The following is a 19705-nucleotide window of genomic DNA, read 5'->3' as shown; positions in this document are numbered from 1 at the left end:
TGTAGGTCACAATTGTAATACAGTTAAGAGTATTTGATTTGTACAGTTAGGAGCAGCAATCTACACAATACAATTTATATAAAAACCATTTAAGTATCCTTTCACACATTACGTGTTATAACATATCGCATTAAACCAAAAACTGCATCGAGGCATATACAATGTACATGCAAAAGGTAACCTCAAAATTCTAGTAGAAAGTCATAGCTAGAGAATTGTACAAAGTACATACACAAGTTGTTTCAAAGTCTCATAAAATCTTTCACTTCATTAGCCCAATGTTCTTCGCTTGATTGTTCAGCCACTCCTTGACTTGAGTGTTGGTGTTTGTGGGACTCTTTTGCCTAAAAGTTGATGATAATATTAATAAAATTAGTTAATGACAAACACAATGTATTTGCATAATATCCTATATCGTTGATGGTTTGATTTAGAACTATTAACAGCGTTGCCTCATGTAGAATACTAACCTTTATTATGCTCGACAACCACTTCAGTAAGTTGGTGGGATGAATCAGATATGCTTTGTATCTTGTCTTTTAAGATATTAGACTTCATTTTTTTTTTTTTTTTTGCCTTCTTTGCTAATAATGTTGCACAGAAACTCCCATCAATCATACAAGAACACTTCAAAGATTAAGTGTCTATATAATGACAATAGTTTGTACCCTTAGCTATATGTTTGTCCTTAGCTTGAGTTATTTTAGTCTTCTTTGATGTTTTTGCCATAAGGTCCTATTTCTCCTACTATAGTGTGCCTAAATGATTGAGTTAATATTGTTCACAACGAAGAATATTAAAAACGAAAATTTATCTAATTGGTTGAATAATTACCTGCCAAAGGTAGATGTGACTCCATATGAGAATCTTCAACAAGTTTGCAATCAGTTGCTCTCTCCAGAAATTCATCTACAAATAAAGTTGCTTAATTATATTTGTATATGTTTTATAAGTTGTTGGAGCTAAGCAAGTAACTGGTACACATGTGTACTGGTTCATATTTCATGGTAATTACACAATAGTAACAAGTGGTAGTTCAAAACATGAATAGATTAACATAGGCGATATCAATTTAAAATTAGAATGTTTAGATGTGCATGCCTGAGGATCTTTGATCTTCATGTTCACCAGACTTTATGACCTCATGCTAATGTTTTTAGCTTTCTTTTTTATTTTTGAAATTTCTAACAATGACACAATATTATTCATCATTTGCTCGATTAATAAATTCTAGAAGATTCAAAATACTATCTATCATGTCTAACTATTACGTGGTAGAGGCATATCCAAATGTGCATCATCAAAATTCTCATGTGTATCAACATCATCTAACATTACAAAACCAATATAAATATTGTTAGATCAATCATTATTCTTATATTAGTTATACAATTTCTCCATTGCAATAAAAAGTTAAAAACTCACTACTCATGGAAAAGAATATTAAAAGTTTCACCAACATCCATTCAAAGTGATCAAAAGAATCTTTACTTTCACTAAGCCATGATTATAATTTTCTGGTGGAAAACATATCATGAAAATCTTTAGCAAAATGCACTAAATCTTATAATAATAATTGAAGACCTGAATCTTTAGAAAGATCTAAGTGCACAACTTTTTTTTCTTTTGCTAACAAATCTTCTTTTGATTTTCCCAATGTTACCTGATATAGTATATGAATTGAACCCGATTTCTTAGATGAATAAAATATGAAAGTTAAATCTAGAAAATTTCTTGTTGGGCTCGTGCATTTTTTCATCACATAAACTTTTGTTATTATATATGTAAAAAATCAAATACACATGTCTAACCTAGATTTTTAGAACATAAATTCCCAAATTTTGGTGACAATGCAAGTACAATATAGAGTAACTCACCTCTTTCTTGTGCAACATTTGTTCCACTTTAGTAATCTGCAAAGGTTGCTTGGGTGAGCGCAACAATTTCTTTTCAAAAAACCACCGGTTTATACTAACATGTACTTCATTCTCTTGTTTCCTGTTATGATAATTATAAGCAAGTTTGTCACACCCCAATTCTTGAAACAATAACTATAACTAGGGTACAACTCATCATTTAAATGAACAAGGGGAAAATCCTTGTGAAATCCGAATAAAAGGGATAACAATCGGGCTTAGCCCCTTTGGATGAAGAAAGACAAGTATTCAAGTGATACGAATCAATCAACGAACATAACAACTTCAGGATCACAAGTTTAGTGTCATGCTTCAGATAACCAACATTTATAGAGTGAAATACTTGAGTGTCAATAGTTTAGGCTCAACAAAAGATAGATACTGGCTAGTTCTACAGCGGAAGTCAAAATAAGGAGTTGAACTCTAGCCTCAGCTCTGCCCCGTCATCACCAGCTATTAACCTGAAAACATTTGAAAGTATTTTTGGGCTAAGTACTAATGTACTTAGTGGGCTGCAACTTTTAAAGCATTTCATAATCTGAAGAACAGTTCATCCAATCTTACTGACATGTCATAGAAGGTTTTTAAAGAGAAAATAACTTCTATTCATGTTAAAACATTTCATATAATACTTAATTATTTTCGCGCGTTTGCACACTCCATTCTGTTACTCGCTGTGATCCCGGACCTCTAGCCACCGACGGATCTCTGTCTCCCGCTGACTTGAACTGAGGGTGTAACCCAGCCAAGTAAAATAAACCTCGGAAATTAATCCAGACAGGCCTATCATAACTATGCTCCGGAACACATCCCGTCGAGCACCCTTATAACGCCTCTGGTTAGTGCCCGATGGAGATCAACCCACCGAGTCAGCCAACAAGTGTACACAATTCTCAAACAACGTATTAGGTCATAAGAGAACCTCAATTGATTAACTGTACGAGCCTTAAACATGGTAGAGTGCACAAAAATATTTTATTGGATAAACAGTTTATATTTCACGAATATTTAAGCTCATTAGCTCAATCATACATTTGGAAAATAAGCCCACCTGTATAGGCAAAGCCTGTCGTTTAACCTTATCTCTGAATCGGAATAGCAGTGCTAATCCTCCTGATGCTTAAAGCCTACAAGAAATCTATTCTTAATAGGTCTCCTTGAATCTAATCTTAAGTCATGGTGAAGTACTTAACATTCTATGATTCACTTAGCCGGGTTTTCAAAAATTTAATGAATAAATAATTGAAAAACAATTCTCTTGAGTTAAGAACACCAACAATATTCTTACTCGTCTTTCTTTAATAATTGGAATTATAAATAAAACCAATTAAATCATAAATACTTTTATTGCAAATTAAATGCAATTTCATGTCATGCTTAGCATATAATAAGTAATTTACTCAAAATATGCACATAATAATAATTTAATATTATTATGAAAACTAGTCTTTGAAAATAATCAATTAAACTAATTAATAGTTCAATTAATTAAAATAGGGCAGCCCAATTAATTTAATTAATCAAGACAGCCCAAAGTTAAAAAAAAAATAAAACTGACCCAATAATATACTTCAAATAAGGCCCAGCTGAAAATTTAAAACAAAAACATTGGCCCAAGTAATTGAAATAAATCGGCCCACACTCAAGCCCAACACCCCAAGCCCAAACCTAGCCCAACACCTCCACTCCCCCCCCCCTTTTCCTCCCCCATCAGTCACGCACACAACACACACTCATCAGTCATCTCTCTCTCTCAACTGCTCAAAATTCGCCCCCTTCCTCTCTCAGCCATCAGTCCCGCCGCCGCGGCTTCGCCTCCGGCGAATGGCCACCGGTCTCATCTCCCTCTGACCTAGCCACCCGTCGATTTCCCCTCCCTTTCTTCTCATCGGCAAAATCGACCTCGCAACCATACCCGCCTCCTTCCTTGGCAACGGCGATAGGTACCGCCGCTGCCTCCCTCCGCCTCTCTCTCGGCCTTCCGGCAACAGCAGTCGAGCCACCGTCGCCGACACCCTCAGCAGCACCCAGCCCAACTCTCCCTTTTCTCTCTCGAACTTTCCCTGTTCACAGATCCGGCAGCCACGGTCAGTGGCGCCACGCCTCCACCGTCAGCACACCACTCCCTCTCTGAAACTTTCGGCGACAAGCAGCAGCAGGGCCGCCCGCCGTCGACTCTCTCCTTAGGTCTCTCTCTCTGAATCGGTCCGGCCAGCAACCATGAAGGCCGCCGCCGCTGCCGACGCCTCTCGCTCAGTCAACCAATCACTCACTCACCTAAATCTCGACACAGCAAGAAACAAGGCCCAAGACTCTTTCTTTCTTCTTTTATAAAACATGCTCTGATGTACATATATATATAGATCATTTATACATATCTACACTTGTATAAAACTTGTTTGTGAATGCATGTATGCTCGTGAAAATCTGTTGGGTAGCTGTAAAACTTCATGTACTGTTCATGTTTGTGAAATGGAATAAGCAGAGTTCAAAAGATGAAACCTTTAGGAGTTTTTGGTTTGAGGTTGCTGAATTTGAAGGGTGCAGCTGCTGGATTTACTGCTACTGAACTTGGTGAATGGAGCTAGTAAAATAACTACAGATATTGATTTATTATCAATACTTGCAGGATGAAACATGAAAGAAATGGAGTAATCTCAAGTTCAAAAACTCAAACTTACATGTGTAGTTAACATAACGCTTGGAGAGAGTTGGGAGCTGCTGAAAATTGTAAAGAAGTGCCAAGAAATGGCCTTGAGTGTTTTAATTTAGAGTGGGGGTTGGACTTGGACTGCATACCTAAAGATATGACTTAAAGCTTAAAGCTGATTTTGAAAAGACAAGGTATGGTGTAGGGTGGCTGGAAGGAGGTGTAGGGTGTAGTGTGAGATGAGATATTGATTGGACAATTTAAATCCCTCAGGATAAAATTGTCGAAACTGTAATAATACTTCAGGGTTTGCTAATTAAAAGCTCGTGAAAAAATGCTTGAATGCTAAATTAAATAAATATGCAATGCATATAAATTTAATAACTAAATTTACAAATGCTTTTGTAAATCATTTTTGTTGGAATTAAAATAAATTCATTTTCTTTATCCGGCGTGAATCATCTTAAATCTAAGTTCAAAATTATTCTAAACTTAGCTCGAGGAAACGGGGTATTACATCCCTCCCTCCTTAAAAAAAAATTTCGTCCCCGAAATTACATACCTTGATAATCTAACTCGGGATACTAGTCGTTCGTTTCATTCATTTCTTTTGTGGCCTTTTCCATCCTGTGATGGTCCCACTTCATGACGAGAACAAAATTATTGTCTCGTAAAACTTGAACCTTGCGATCAAGTATCTGGACTGATTTCTCTTCATCACTTTGGTCCTGGCTAGGACTACTTTACCTTGCTTAATGACATGCTTTCTTAATTGCGAGATGCAATACGTATTGTATACATCCACAATGCTTGGTGGCAGAGCCAACTTATAGGCTACAAAGGCCTAGCTTATCTAGGATCTCAAAATGTCCTATATAACGGGGTCGTAACTTGCCCCTCTTTCTGAAACATATAACACCCTTTTGAGGGAGGAACTTTAAGGAAAACTCGATCCCTAACATTGAATTCTAACTCCGATCGGCGTTTATCGGCGTAAGACTTTTATCTATCCTGAGCTTCTTTGATTCTTTGCTTGATGTGGTCAACCTTCTCAACCATCTGTTGGACCAGTTCAGGACCTAACAGCTTTCTTTCACCTACGTCATCCCAATAAAGTAGTGATCGACATTTTCAGCCATACAAAGCCTCATATGGAGCCATTCCAATTGTTGCTTGATAACTATTGTTATAAGAAAATTCTACAAGAGGTAACAAATCCTCCCAACTTCCACCTTTGTCTGCGACAATCGTTCGCAGCATAACTTCTAGGATCTGAATCGTTCTTTCTGACTGTCCGTCAGTCTGGGGGTGGTACGCTGTGCGGAAATTTAGCTGAGTGCCCATTGCTTCTTGTAAACTTTTCCAGAAACAAGATGTGAATCTGGTGTCACGATCTGTCGTGATAGATACAGGTACACCGTGAAGGCGTACTATCTCTTTGACAAATAACTTTGCAAGTTTCTCCAATCCAAATGTCATTTGAATTGGCAGAAAGTGCGCTGACTTTGATAATCGGTCCACTATGACGCTATGTCTCTTTTCATTCCTTTCCACCAGAAATTTTTCTTCAAATCCTGGTACATCTTTGTGCTGCCTGGATGTGCAGTGTAAGGGGTATCATGAGCCTCGCTCATAATCTCGTGCTTTAATTCTTCTTTGTGTGGCACACACAATCTTTCACCAACCATAAGTGCGTTATCCTTTGCTTCAGTGAATCCTTTCGTTTCATTCGTTCTTGCAGCGAGACGCATCTTCTCCAAGAACCAATCTTCTCTTTGTGCTTGCACAATTCTTTCTCTCAAATCAGGTTTAGCTGTCAGTGCAGCTACGCAACCCGATACTGAATTTGGGGGATAAACAATCTCTAAGATGAGTGAGGCGAAGTCACGAATCAGCTCCTTCTGTTGGGTAGTTAAGCTCATGGGGCTTCAATTGACGAGACGCGTATGCTATCACTTTCTGATTTTGCATCAACACGCAACCCAATCCTTGTTTCGAGGCATCAGTATACACCACGAATCCTTCATTCTCTTCTGGTATTGCTAACACTGGTGCAGTAGTCAGTCTAGTCTTGAGTTCCTTAAAACTTTGTTCGCATGCTTCAGACCAAACGTATTTAGTCATTTTTCTCAAAAGCTGAGTCATTGGCCTGACCAATTTCGAGAATCCTTCGATGAATCTTCCGTAATAACCTGCTAGACCGAGGAAACTTCTAACCTCATTGACATTTGATGGTGCCTTCCATTCCTTGACTGCTTCGACCTTGGCGGGGTCTACTTTGATTCCTTCAGTCGACACTACGTGACCGAGGAACATCACTTCCTTCAACCAAAACTCGCACTTGCTGAATTTGGTAAACCATCTCTCATTGCGCAGGGTTTTGAGTACGATGTGTAAGTGCTCTTCATGTTGTTCTTCGGTCTTAGAGTATACGAGGATGTCGTCGATAAACACTAAGATAAAACTATCGAGGTACTGATGGAAAACTCTGTTCATCAGGTCCATGAAAACTGCTGGGGCATTCGTTAAATCAAAAGGGCATCACTGTGAACTCGTAATGTCCGTAACGCATTCGAAATGTTGTCTTTGGAATGTCTTCTCTTTTCATCTTGAGTTGATGGTAACCAGATCTTAGATCAATCTGGGAAAATACACCGGCTCCTTTCAACTGATCAAACAGGTCGTCTATTCTTTATCGTGAGCTTGTTCAATCCCTAGGATTACGTCAAATTCTATCATAGCGATGATATACAAATCTGCCTTAAACGTTTCAGCGCCTATGTTCAGCTCTAAGTTCGAGATAATGTCCTTAGCAGCCAATCTTCCACCACCAGGGGTGCTAACCTCTAAACTTATCTCAGCCAATTGTGGAGTCAGTTCTAATCTCTTACAAGCAGCATGTAAAAATGAAAGAGTGGGACGCTCCAGTATCAAACAAAGCTATAATCGGCACGTCGAAAACATTTGTCATACCTGCCAGTTTTCCTTGGTTTCCTGCTGCTTGGTTTTGGTTAAGGGCATAGGCCCTAGCGTTCTGTGGCTGTCCACGTTGTCCTCCAGGACCTTGATTTTGGCGCTGCTGATTCCCAGGGTTTTGCGGTTGAGGTGCCCCTCCGTTCTTCTTCGGACATGCTGAAGCATAATGCCCAGTTTCCCCGCAACTGTAGCAGATATTCAATCCTTTCAAGCATTCCCCTGAATGATGCCTTTGACATTTTGGGCAAGGTGGTCGAACCACTGCATTCGGCTGTTGGTTTTGACGTTGATTTTGATTTTGGTTAGCAGCCCATGGTTTCTTCCCATTTCCATTTTCGGGGTTTCCTCCAGTTCCCTCATTCCACTTTCTTTTTCCTTTACCACCATCTTGAGGTGGTATGAATCCAGACTGTCCCGGAGCTTTTCCTTTTTCCTTTGGTAGCAATGACTCAATGGTGAGAGCCCTGCTCAACGTTTGTGCGTAAGTGAGACCTCCCTGGCTTGCTAGGGAGATTGATATCTCGTGGCGCAGTCCGTTTCTAAATTTCTCGGCGCGTTTCTCATCAGTGTCCACTAATAGTGGAGCATATCGTGACAGCTGGTTGAAAGCCCTGTCGTACTCAGTCACTGTTCCAGCCCTTTGCTTCAAGTTCCAGAACTCGTTCTGTTTCTTCTGTCTATAGCAGCCTGGTATGTACTTCTCATACAACTCAGTCTTAAAATCTTCCCATGTGAAATTTTCCCACTGTTCCTCAGTCATTGTGCGCCTCACCGATTCCCACCAGAAGTCGGCTTCGTCTACCAGTTGGTAAGTCGCGCAAGTCACTTTGTCTTCGTCATCGCAACGGATGTAGCTGAAAATTCGCTCTACTGCTCTAACCCATTTCTCGGCGTCCGTGGGATCGCCCAGACCATCAAACGTTGGAGGTTTTTCCTTACGAAACTTTTCCTCAGCAGTACGCTCCGGTGCTACTTGAGGGATAGGCTGTTCAGGGATGAATCCCCTGCCGCGTCCGCGACCACGTCCTCGTCCCCTACCGCGTCCTCTCGGCGCATCTTCCATTCTGATTAACGGACGAAATCAACACAAATGTGAGACTCATTCCGCATGCATGCATACATGTATACATACATAGATATACCCAAGGTATATTGCTTCTATAGTGTAACCATGTGAAAGGCTAATTCTATTTGGAAACTGATCTATCTTGGTGGAATACTTAAGTGAATCCTTAATCTCATCTCATTGCTTCTACGTTATAACATATCTATGTTAAACGTTTCTATCTTACCAGTCCTTACTTAAATCGATCAAGCGGAGCTATCACGACTAACATTCCCAAGGTATTCTTGGGTGGTACTCAAACAGTTGTAAGAGGAACCATCATTCTGATCGTATAGGCAGTGAACCTAAAACGATAACATAAACCTTCATTCATTCATTCATTCCTTCATTCATTCATTCTCTTTGAAACCTGAAATATGTGGACATTAAATGTCACATGAAGCTTTTCTATTGCCGGAAAGATTCAAAGAATCTAACTCGACCATACATCTGGTATTCGTGAAAGGCTCGATAGTCCTAAACACGACTTTAACTCATCTTATCGTTAAGGGCTCGGGTTGTCCCAAACACGATACTTGCTTATCTTATCGTTAAGGGCTCGGGTTGTCCCAAACACGATACTTAGCTGGTTATATGAGTCGGAGACTCAAAATAACAATATGAAAGCGATTAGCAATTCATAACTTATAGCATATGGAAAGCGGTAAGCAATTCACATAGCATTATTTACTGAAGCGCGCACTTCTTGAAAACTCTAAAACATTTAATAACTTTGAAACTTTGAAATCGTACCTTTTTCTTGCGGCAGTGTGACGGCGAGCTGAGGTTCAACAACTTTCTTAGAAGTCTAGAGGTACTAATCTAGACTCAACATTAGAAGCTTTTGGTAATCAGAGACATGAAAGAAAACTTATGCTCTGATACCATTCTGTCACACCCCAATTCTTGAAACAATAACTATAATTGGGGTACAACTCATCATTTAAATGAACAAGGGGAAAATCCTTGTGAAATCCGAATAAAAGGGATAACAATCGGGCTTAGCCCCTTTGGATGAAGAAAGACAAGTATTCAAGTGATACGAATCAATCAACGAACATAACAACTTCAGGATCACAAGTTTAGTGTCATGCTTCAGATAACCAACATTTATAGAGTGAAATACTTGAGTGTCAATAGTTTAGGCTCAACAAAAGATAGATACTGGCTAGTTCTACAGCGGAAGTCAAAATAAGGAGTTGAACTCTAGCCTCAGCTCTACCCCGTCATCACCAGCTATTAACCTGAAAACATTTGAAAGTATTTTTGGGCTAAGTACTAATGTACTTAGTGGGCTGCAACTTTTAAAGCATTTCATAATCTGAAGAACAGTTCATCCAATCTTACTGACATGTCATAGAAGGTTTTTAAAGAGAAAATAACTTCTATTCATGTTAAAACATTTCATATAATACTTAATTATTTTCGCGCGTTTGCACACTCCATTCTGTTACTCGCTGTGATCCCGGACCTCTAGCCACCGACGGATCTCTGTCTCCCGCTGACTTGAACTGAGGGTGTAACCCAGCCAAGTAAAATAAACCTCGGAAATTAATCCAGACAGGCCTATCATAACTATGCTCCGGAACACATCCCGTCGAGCACCCTTATAACGCCTCTGGTTAGTGCCCGATGGAGATCAACCACCGAGTCAGCTAACAAGTGTACACAATTCTCAAACAACGTATTAGGTCATAAGAGAACCTCAATTGATTAACTGTACGAGCCTTAAACATGGTAGAGTGCACAAAAATATTTTATTGGATAAACAGTTTATATTTCACGAATATTTAAGCTCATTAGCTCAATCATACATTTGGAAAATAAGCCCACCTGTATAGGCAAAGCCTGTCGTTTAACCTTATCTCTGAATCGGAATAGCAGTGCTAATCCTCCTGATGCTTAAAGCCTACAAGAAATCTATTCTTAATAGGTCTCCTTGAATCTAATCTTAAGTCATGGTGAAGTACTTAACATTCTATGATTCACTTAGCCGGGTTTTCAAAAATTTAATGAATAAATAATTGAAAACAATTCTCTTGAGTTAAGAACACCAACAATATTCTTACTCGTCTTTCTTTAATAATTGGAATTATAAATAAAACCAATTAAATCATAAATACTTTTATTGCAAATTAAATGCAATTTCATGTCATGCTTAGCATATAATAAGTAATTTACTCAAAATATGCACATAATAATAATTTAATACTCCCTCCGTCCACAATTCAGTGCCCCATTTGGGTGTGGGCACGGAGCTTAAGAAAGCTGAAAAAGGTGTTGTGGTGAAATATAAGGATAGTTGACTAAAGTGATAAAGGTAGTTGATTAAAGTGATAAAGTGATAAAGTGTAGTAAATATAGAATATAAAAGTGAAAAAGGTGTTTGAAGGTGGGTCCATTAGTGGCAAAGGGTAGTAAATATAGAAAAAGTAGGAGAGTAAAAGGGTACAAAAAGCAAAACAGGGCATTCAATTGTGGACACTTTTTAAAGGCCAAACAGGGCACTGAATCATGGACGGAGGGAGTATTATTATGAAAACTAGTCTTTGAAAATAATCAATTAAACTAATTAATAGTTCAATTAATTAAAATAGGGCAGCCCAATTAATTTAATTAATCAAGACAGCCCAAAGTTAAAAAAAAAAAAAAAAAACTGACCCAATAATATACTTCAAATAAGGCCCAGCTGAAAATTTAAAACAAAAACATTGGCCCAAGTAATTGAAATAAATCGGCCCACACTCAAGCCCAACACCCCAAGCCCAAACCTAGCCCAACACCTCCACCCCCCCCCCTTTTCCTCCCCCATCAGTCACGCACACAACACACACTCATCAGTCATCTCTCTCTCTCAACTGCTCAAAATTCGCCCCCTTCCTCTCTCAGCCATCAGTCCCGCCGCCGCGGCTTCGCCTCCGGCGAAGGGCCACCGGTCTCATCTCCCTCTGACCTAGCCACCCGTCGATTTCCCCTCCCTTTCTTCTCATCGGCGAAATCGACCTCGCAACCATACCCGCCTCCTTCCTTGGCAACGGCGATAGGTACCGCCGCTGCCTCCCTCCGCCTCTCTCTCGGCCTTCCGGCAACAGCAGTCGAGCCACCGTCGTCGACACCCTCAGCAACACCCAGCCCAACTCTCCCTTTTCTCTCTCGAACTTTCCCTGTTCACAGATCCGGCAGCCACGGTCAGTGGCGCCACGCCCCCACCGTCAGCACACCACTCCCTCTCTGAAACTTTCGGCGACAAGCAGCAGCAGGGCCGCCCGCCGTCGACTCTCTCCTTAGGTCTCTCTCTCTGAATCGGTCCGGCCAGCAACCATGAAGGCCGCCGCCGCTGCCGACGCCTCTCGCTCAGTCAACCAATCACTCACTCACCTAAATCTCGACACAGCAAGAAACAAGGCCCAAGACTCTTTCTTTCTTCTTTTATAAAACATGCTCTGATGTACATATATATATAGATCATTTATACATATCTACACTTGTATAAAACTTGTTTGTGAATGCATGTATGCTCGTGAAAATCTGTTGGGTAGCTGTAAAACTTCATGTACTGTTCATGTTTGTGAAATGGAATAAGCAGAGTTCAAAAGATGAAACCTTTAGGAGTTTTTGGTTTGAGGTTGCTGAATTTGAAGGGTGCAGCTGCTGGATTTACTGCTACTGAACTTGGTGAATGGAGCTAGTAGAATAACTACAGATATTGATTTATTATCAATACTTGCAGGATGAAACATGAAAGAAATGGAGTAATCTCAAGTTCAAAAACTCAAACTTACATGTGTAGTTAGCATAACGCTTGGAGAGAGTTGGGAGCTGCTGAAAATTGTAAAGAAGTGCCAAGAAATGGCCTTGAGTGTTTTAATTTAGCGTGGGGGTTGGACTTGGACTGCATACCTAAAGACATGACTTAAAGCTTAAAGCTGATTTTGAAAAGACAAGGTATGGTGTAGGGTGGCTGGAAGGAGGTGTAGGGTGTAGTGTGAGATGAGATATTGATTGGACAATTTAAATCACTCAGGATAAAATTGTCGAAACTGTAATAATACTTCAGGGTTTGCTAATTAAAAGCTCGTGAAAAAATGCTTGAATGCTAAATTAAATAAATATGCAATGCATATAAATTTAATAACTAAATTTACAAATGCTTTTGTAAATCATTTTTGTTGGAATTAAAATAAATTCATTTTCTTTATCCGGCGTGAATCATCTTAAATCTAAGTTCAAAATTATTCTAAACTTAGCTCGAGGAAACGGGGTATTACAAAGTTAGGAACAAAAATATTTACATGATAAGATTCTTAATTGCTATACAGATTATACAATACCATCTCTCTAGTTCAATTAGCATTTCATTCTTAGAGCCATCCAAGACAATTGACTAAAGTATTGTTGGTCAGACTCAATCTTGAACATTAAAGACAAACCATCATCGATTGTGCCTAACAATTTATGTATGTATAATTTATCTCACCACATAAAATCATGCTTACCGTAACATGACACAACTGAAAAATTCAACAACAAAAACAGTGTCCTATTTGAAATAGGTTCCAATTTAGCATAGATCTCATCGGATACAAAATATTCCCAAAATGTCACCACAAACGTTTCCAGCCTACATTTCCATGAAATATGTTATTATAAACTAAACTAAACATATGTAACGAAATAGAAAAACATAAACTCATCGTGTATCTAACATACTCTGTATGAATAGCAGTATACTCACAAATGACTTTACCATGTCCTTTAACTGTGACTTCCCGAGGTTCATGGGTACCAATAATGACATAAGCAGTATCTAAGTAAGAGAAGAAAATGATTAATTAACATTTAAGTCACACTAAAATAATCTCATTCTAAAATATAATAAGTACAATAATTCTTTTCCTAAACTTACACAAAATATTGCTAAAATAAATATAGAAATATCATTCGCAATTCTTCAATGATTAAGTTGCTTAGCTTAACTCATCAATGTCTTTGTTGAGAGGAATTTGTGGAACTCTCAACTTGGAGTTGTTCTAAAACTTAGTCCACCAGCAGGTATCGAATCATTTGGTTCTTCATTCACCAAAGTATCTTTCCTGAATGTCTATTGGTGATTACATGTCACAATTGGATTCCTGTATTGCTTTGGATAAAAAACATAGGCTCCTTTCACCATGTAAACATTACCCTCTTGAAGCACATGTTTGAACCTAATTATCATGGAATATCAGAGCATCAAGAGTGTGGCCCTAAAAATAACAAAAAAAATTAATATATGTCACCTTTTAAAGGTAAGAAAAACTCACAACAACAGCTTAAATGTAAGGGATGCTCATTAACTTACCAAGCCAGCTTAAACAAATGTGCAACTGTTAATAAATTAATAAGGTAATCAACAGACATAAACACATACCTTTTGAGCGCCTCTGTCCATAACAAGCTTTACATAAACGTTTAGACCATGAAACACTAACATTATTAGACAAAGGCAGTTGCGTCACATCGGAACCCAACCGGCGCAAGCTGCCTGCGAACCATCAAAATGCAAGAGTAGTAACATAGTCAAGATAAGTAAGTAAACAATAACACTAAATAAAATTAATTATAACAATACCTTTTGACAATATGGAATTAGGGATCACATTTGTTGGGCTAAGGAAAACTTAACCATTTTTAGAAGAAGAGCCGAGCAAATGAAAACAAAACGATTGTTAATATAAAAGAAAGCAGTTTTTCAAATATATGCTAAATTATTAAAAGCTCTAAAGAAATTTAAAACAAAAGCAAGAGAAATCATAACCTGACACTTGTGAGATTGGAACACTCCCACCGGTGTCAACAATGAGAACACGCCTCTTTCTGTTTTTCAAAGTCTTATCTGAAAATTACAAACCATAGTTAATAAAAAAAAGTAATATCAGCATTACTTGCAAAGCGATCCCGCATAATGTTAAATTAAATTGTGCAAATCTAGACACAATTCAACAAATATTATGCACCTCGCAAACTTCTCGACTGAGTAGTTAGAGCATGTGAACACTCGGGGCCAAAGATAATTGGCATAGCCATATCAGTTGCAGACAGAGGAGGTAAACTAAAAAATAAGCGTCTTGAAGTTGTCACAGGCTATTTGAGCCATCTAAACACAAAAATAATATAAAATTTTCATCAAAACAAATAAAAGCAACAAAGAATTGGAAAGTAAATAGTAGGTGTGACTACACAGCTAGCAACATGCATTATATAATAATTAAAATTCCCATACACCATACTTTAAAACAAAAACACGAAATAATTAAAGGTAAGTGTGCAAGTGATACAAATGAGTTAAAAAATAAAATAAAATAAAAACACATAAAGCTCATCAGTAAGTAACCTTCCGTTGAAAGCACACATCTTTTTGCCATCATAAAATATCTGAAAAATGCGGTCAAAGTCCTGACACATAAAAAGTCAGTAATTTAGCTAGTGATATAATAACATATGAAAAGAAAATGAAACTCGAAAATACTATTATGAGATCAAAGTAGGGCAGCGACTCACCGAAACAGCAACAAACGAATGAAAGTGTTCCAGCAAAGAAATCAATGGGAGCAAAGACAAGTGGACCCTGAGGGCGCCCGTCGAAAACCAGAAACCGAAAATAATAATTCTGTATAACACAAAGCAACGAATCCTTAAAAAACCTACAGGCTAAAGGCAATAACCCAATCTGCTCCTAGCCTTAGAATAATGAACCTCATTCTCTAAACTTCAAAACAATAACAATAACGAAGAAACATTGCGACATGACTTTTAAATATAATGAAAGAGCCAAAACACATGAAGAGAAAGATCACAACACAAATAAAAAATAAAACAAAAGCAAGCACACCGTTGAATTTGGAGAGGCGGAATAGCTTTCTTGGAGTAGAAACACAAAGGGAGAAAAAACACAAAATTAGAAAGTAAAAAAATGTTGGAGATCATAAGAAAACAAAAAACCAAACAAAATATATGAGCAAGTCACCTAATAGGAATCAGCTATCGTACTCCTTATTTAATGATGAGGTCTTGATAGTATACATTTAATTCTCAAGAACTATAGTTCTATATTTATGATGGTGCATTAGTACATAATATGTGGGTGTGTTGGAAAAAAATGATGTTTCATAGGCAAGCTCAAGTTGTTTATATATACTTTTTAACATTGAGACTGAAAACTAATACATTTTAATTTACAGGGATTTGAACACATAAGAGAGAAAATCCATGTTGTGGAGACTTACTCAAGTGCCAGACAATACTCACTACTCTTGAAGAAGTGAATGTCAATGAACGAGCATGTGACTGAGAATAATTTAGAAGAAAAAAATTAGAATGAATATTTAAATTACACACACGAGAAAAACAAAATAAATCATATTAATACTATTCTATATAAAAATTAGTCCATGACAAAAAATGAATGTAAAAGTTTAATCAAAATCCTACTTATTTACTGTATTTAAATTTTAATTTTCAAATAAGACACAACAAAAATAAACCGAAATTCAAATTAGTTTGAAAGAATTGTCTGAAAATCATAATGTTATTCTAAATATATGGCATCGTAAAAAAAATAAAGCTAAACCAAAGCATCTCATAAAATTGCTCTTTTTTATATATTTCATATTTTGAAGTTGTTGCATTATATCTTCAATCAGTGACAATAATATACTACAAGATTAGTGAAATATCAATATATGTAGAGGCCTCAAAATAAAATAAAATAAAAGTAACCTAACTTACATATAGAATAGAACAATTAATACTGACTATACATAATTATATTAAATCAGTTAAATTCAATTAATCAATTAAAATAAGTTTAAATTAAAACTCTAGGCCCATTCCTCCAATCATACTTCATTACCATCACCTGCACTCATGAGCAAGCCCAACCATACATTATTATTTTCAATTAAAAATAGAGCCCTAGTCAAAATCCACACAATTAATATACTCCATATGCGTTTCTCTCTTATGCACACTTGCACCCACAATTTCCTCTCTCTACCCTCTAACTCTTTCTCTCACTCTCGCTACTCTCTGTCACACTTTCATCTCTCTCTTTACTTCACATTTGCAATAAAGAGTAAATCTCAACCCCAAATCCCTCTTCTTCTTCTTCTTCCCATTTTTTTTTATTTTGCAATGAATAACCAGAAAATACAGCTTGTTCTCTCGTAGACCTCACTGTCGTTCCCCATTGTCGACCCAACTCTTCTCACCTCAGCCCAACTATGAGCAGCTAAGAAAGTTGCTACTGATGCCGATGCCGACGCCGGCCAGTACTCTCAACGCAGACAACGACACAAGAAACTGAGCCACAACTCAGCTAAAACTGATGCCGACGCCGACAGCGGCCAATACTCTCAATGCAGACAACGACACAAGAACTGAGCCACAAGTCAGCTAAAACTCAGCCACGACTCTCTGTTCCCGATCGGCACCCTCAAAGCAAACAACAAAGCAAGAAACCCAGCCACAACACTCTAATTTGATTGTGTTATGCTGAGCTCTGTTTTTTGTAAAAATTCTAGGGCTCTTTAAAAAATTATTGATAAAAAGCAGGTGGTGCAGAAATCAAACTCACCTCCTTGTTTTGTTGGTGTAATGGATTTGTCTAGTGTGATTTTTTGTTAGATTATCATCAGATTTTGCACTTTCACCGGGCAAAGATTCGACAGGAAATCTCTTTCTTTTTTTGTTGCGAAACTGTAAACATAGAAAGTGAAAAATAAAAAATCTGCAGGGGAGATAATTAAGATAAAACAGATATTTTTCTTTTTGCAAAAAACCCACAAATGAAACAAAAATTACCAAAATACCATGGGCACTATTTTTTCTACAGTACTATTCCTTACAATAGTAGCCAAGTTCTCTCTTATTAAGATTGTTAAATATATATATATATATATATATATATATATAGGAGGCCGCTCCAATGAGACCCCCTAATTTTAGTGAGATCTAGGGCACGATCTTATGCGTTTATTTCATCAATCCTATGGCTGATATTGTATATGGAGATTTTTTTTCGCAGCGTTCGAATCTTGGAGGGAGCAGAATATTTTAAATTTTGTTATTCATTAGTATATACTGCATTGTTCATCAGTATATACATCTTGTTCATTAGATATACGTCTTGTTCATTAGTATTATATGTCTTATTCATTGTACTCATGTTACACAAAAAATAGGGGGTCTCACTGGAGCGCGCCCCTATATATATATATATATAGGGAAGGGCTACCGTGAGAGCACCTCTCAAAATAAGAAATAAGAACTAGGAAAAATGTATTAAATTCCAGTTCCTATCCTTTTCTACATCATCCTACTCATTATAAAGAGTTAAAATTTTATGAGAAAAATGAGGATCTAAATGATGAATAATTATTCTAAATTCCAGTTCCTATCCTTTTCTTTTTAAGAATGATCAATAATGATTCTCCATTTTTCCCTCTGTAGTGTCTCGAAACCTATGCTTTAGCTTCTCCATTGTTTTAGTTCTAGAGTTTTGTCTAAATGATGTGCTTGGTCGTTTTCAGGTGCCTATTGTTCATGGCCACGCAGTGGCGGAGCCAGGATGTTTTTTGGGGGGGGGGGGGGCTGAATTGTTATGGGGGTTCGGGGGCGGTAGCCCCCGAATTTTTTTTTTTGGGGCATTCAAGACATTTTAGACATTTTTTACTAAAATACAAATATAATAATAATAATAACAACATTTTCATAGATAATATAGTTCAAAACATTTACTAAAAATTTTTTTGGGGCATTCAATACATTTTAGACATTTTTTACTAAAATACAAATATAATAATAATAATAACAACATTTTCATAGATAATATAGTTCAAAACATTTACTAAAATTTTTTTTGGGGCATTCAATACATTTTAGACATTTTTTACTAAAATACAAATATAATAATAATAATAACAACATTTTCATAGATAATATAGTTCAAAACATTTACTAAAATTTTTTTTGGGGGCATTCAATACATTTTAGACATTTTTTTACTAAAATTCAAATATAATAATAATAATAATAACAACATTTTCATAGATAATATAGTTCAAAACATTTACTAAATTTTTTTTTGGGGGCATTCAATACATTTTAGACATTTTTTTACTAAAATTCAAATATAATAATAATAATAACAACATTTTCATAGATAATATAGTTCAAAACATTTACTAAATTTTTTTTTGGGGGCATTCAATACATTTTAGACATTTTTTTACTAAAATACAAATATAATAATAATAATAATAACAACATTTTCATAGATAATATAGTTCAAAACATTTACTAAATTTTTTTTGGGGGGCATTCAATACATTTAGGCATTTTTTACTAAAATACAAATATAATAATAATAATAATAACATTTTCATAGATAATATAGTTCAACATTTACTAAATTTTTTTTTGGGGCATTCAATACATTTTAGACATTTTTTTTACTAAAATACAAATATAATAACAATAATAACAACATTTTTAGACATATTATAAAAAATAAAAAAATAAAAATAAAAAAAAATCAAAATTTGGGGGGGGGGGGCTTCAGCCCCCCGGGCACCCCCCTGGCTCCGCCCCTGCGGCCACGTGCACTCGATCAACGACTCTATAACCGCGGAACAAGCCGCCGAGGACTACGAGTTTGTCATCCGGCAGCTCGTCAAGACCCATGTGATCAGCGTGTCCGAGATCCACGACTGCCCGAAGTTCGAAATTGAAGGTGTGGTTTCTTCTTTCTTGATATAGCAGCTGCTTCAAAAATTGAAGGTGCAAGCTTTTCTGAGTAGGGTTGAGAAAGTGTAATTGTGGCAAAGCATGGCTTTTGTATATATGTAGTGTTTGAAATTTGTAAACTTTGTTGTATCACATTCTGATTAGGATGTTTTGCTATCTGTCAGAAAAAATCTCTGGCAGTTTGAGCCATTGTTTTTCTATTTTCATTAATACATCCCATAAATATTTGATGCATTTTAACATGAGATATTTGAGAGTTTTGGTGGAAAAGAT

At 36.9% G+C, this 19705-nt stretch overlaps 1 long non-coding RNA gene across 1 annotated transcript; it reads right to left on the bottom strand.

The window, feature by feature from the left end:
- Nucleotides 1-203: 203 nt before the first annotated feature.
- On the bottom strand, nt 204-1958 carry LOC131012781 (uncharacterized). Its single transcript, XR_009097437.1, has 4 exons — nt 1878-1958; nt 835-909; nt 471-744; nt 204-344 (listed from the first exon to the last, which is right to left on the bottom strand). It is a non-coding gene; the product is annotated as an uncharacterized LOC131012781 (long non-coding RNA).
- Nucleotides 1959-19705: the final 17747 nt, after the last annotated feature.

Source organism: Salvia miltiorrhiza, chromosome 2 (assembly GCF_028751815.1).
Source record: "Salvia miltiorrhiza cultivar Shanhuang (shh) chromosome 2, IMPLAD_Smil_shh, whole genome shotgun sequence".
NCBI classification, from domain to species: domain Eukaryota; kingdom Viridiplantae; phylum Streptophyta; class Magnoliopsida; order Lamiales; family Lamiaceae; genus Salvia; species Salvia miltiorrhiza.
The sequence above is the reverse complement of the archived record's forward strand: the minus strand, read 5'-3'. Positions and strand labels throughout refer to the sequence as shown.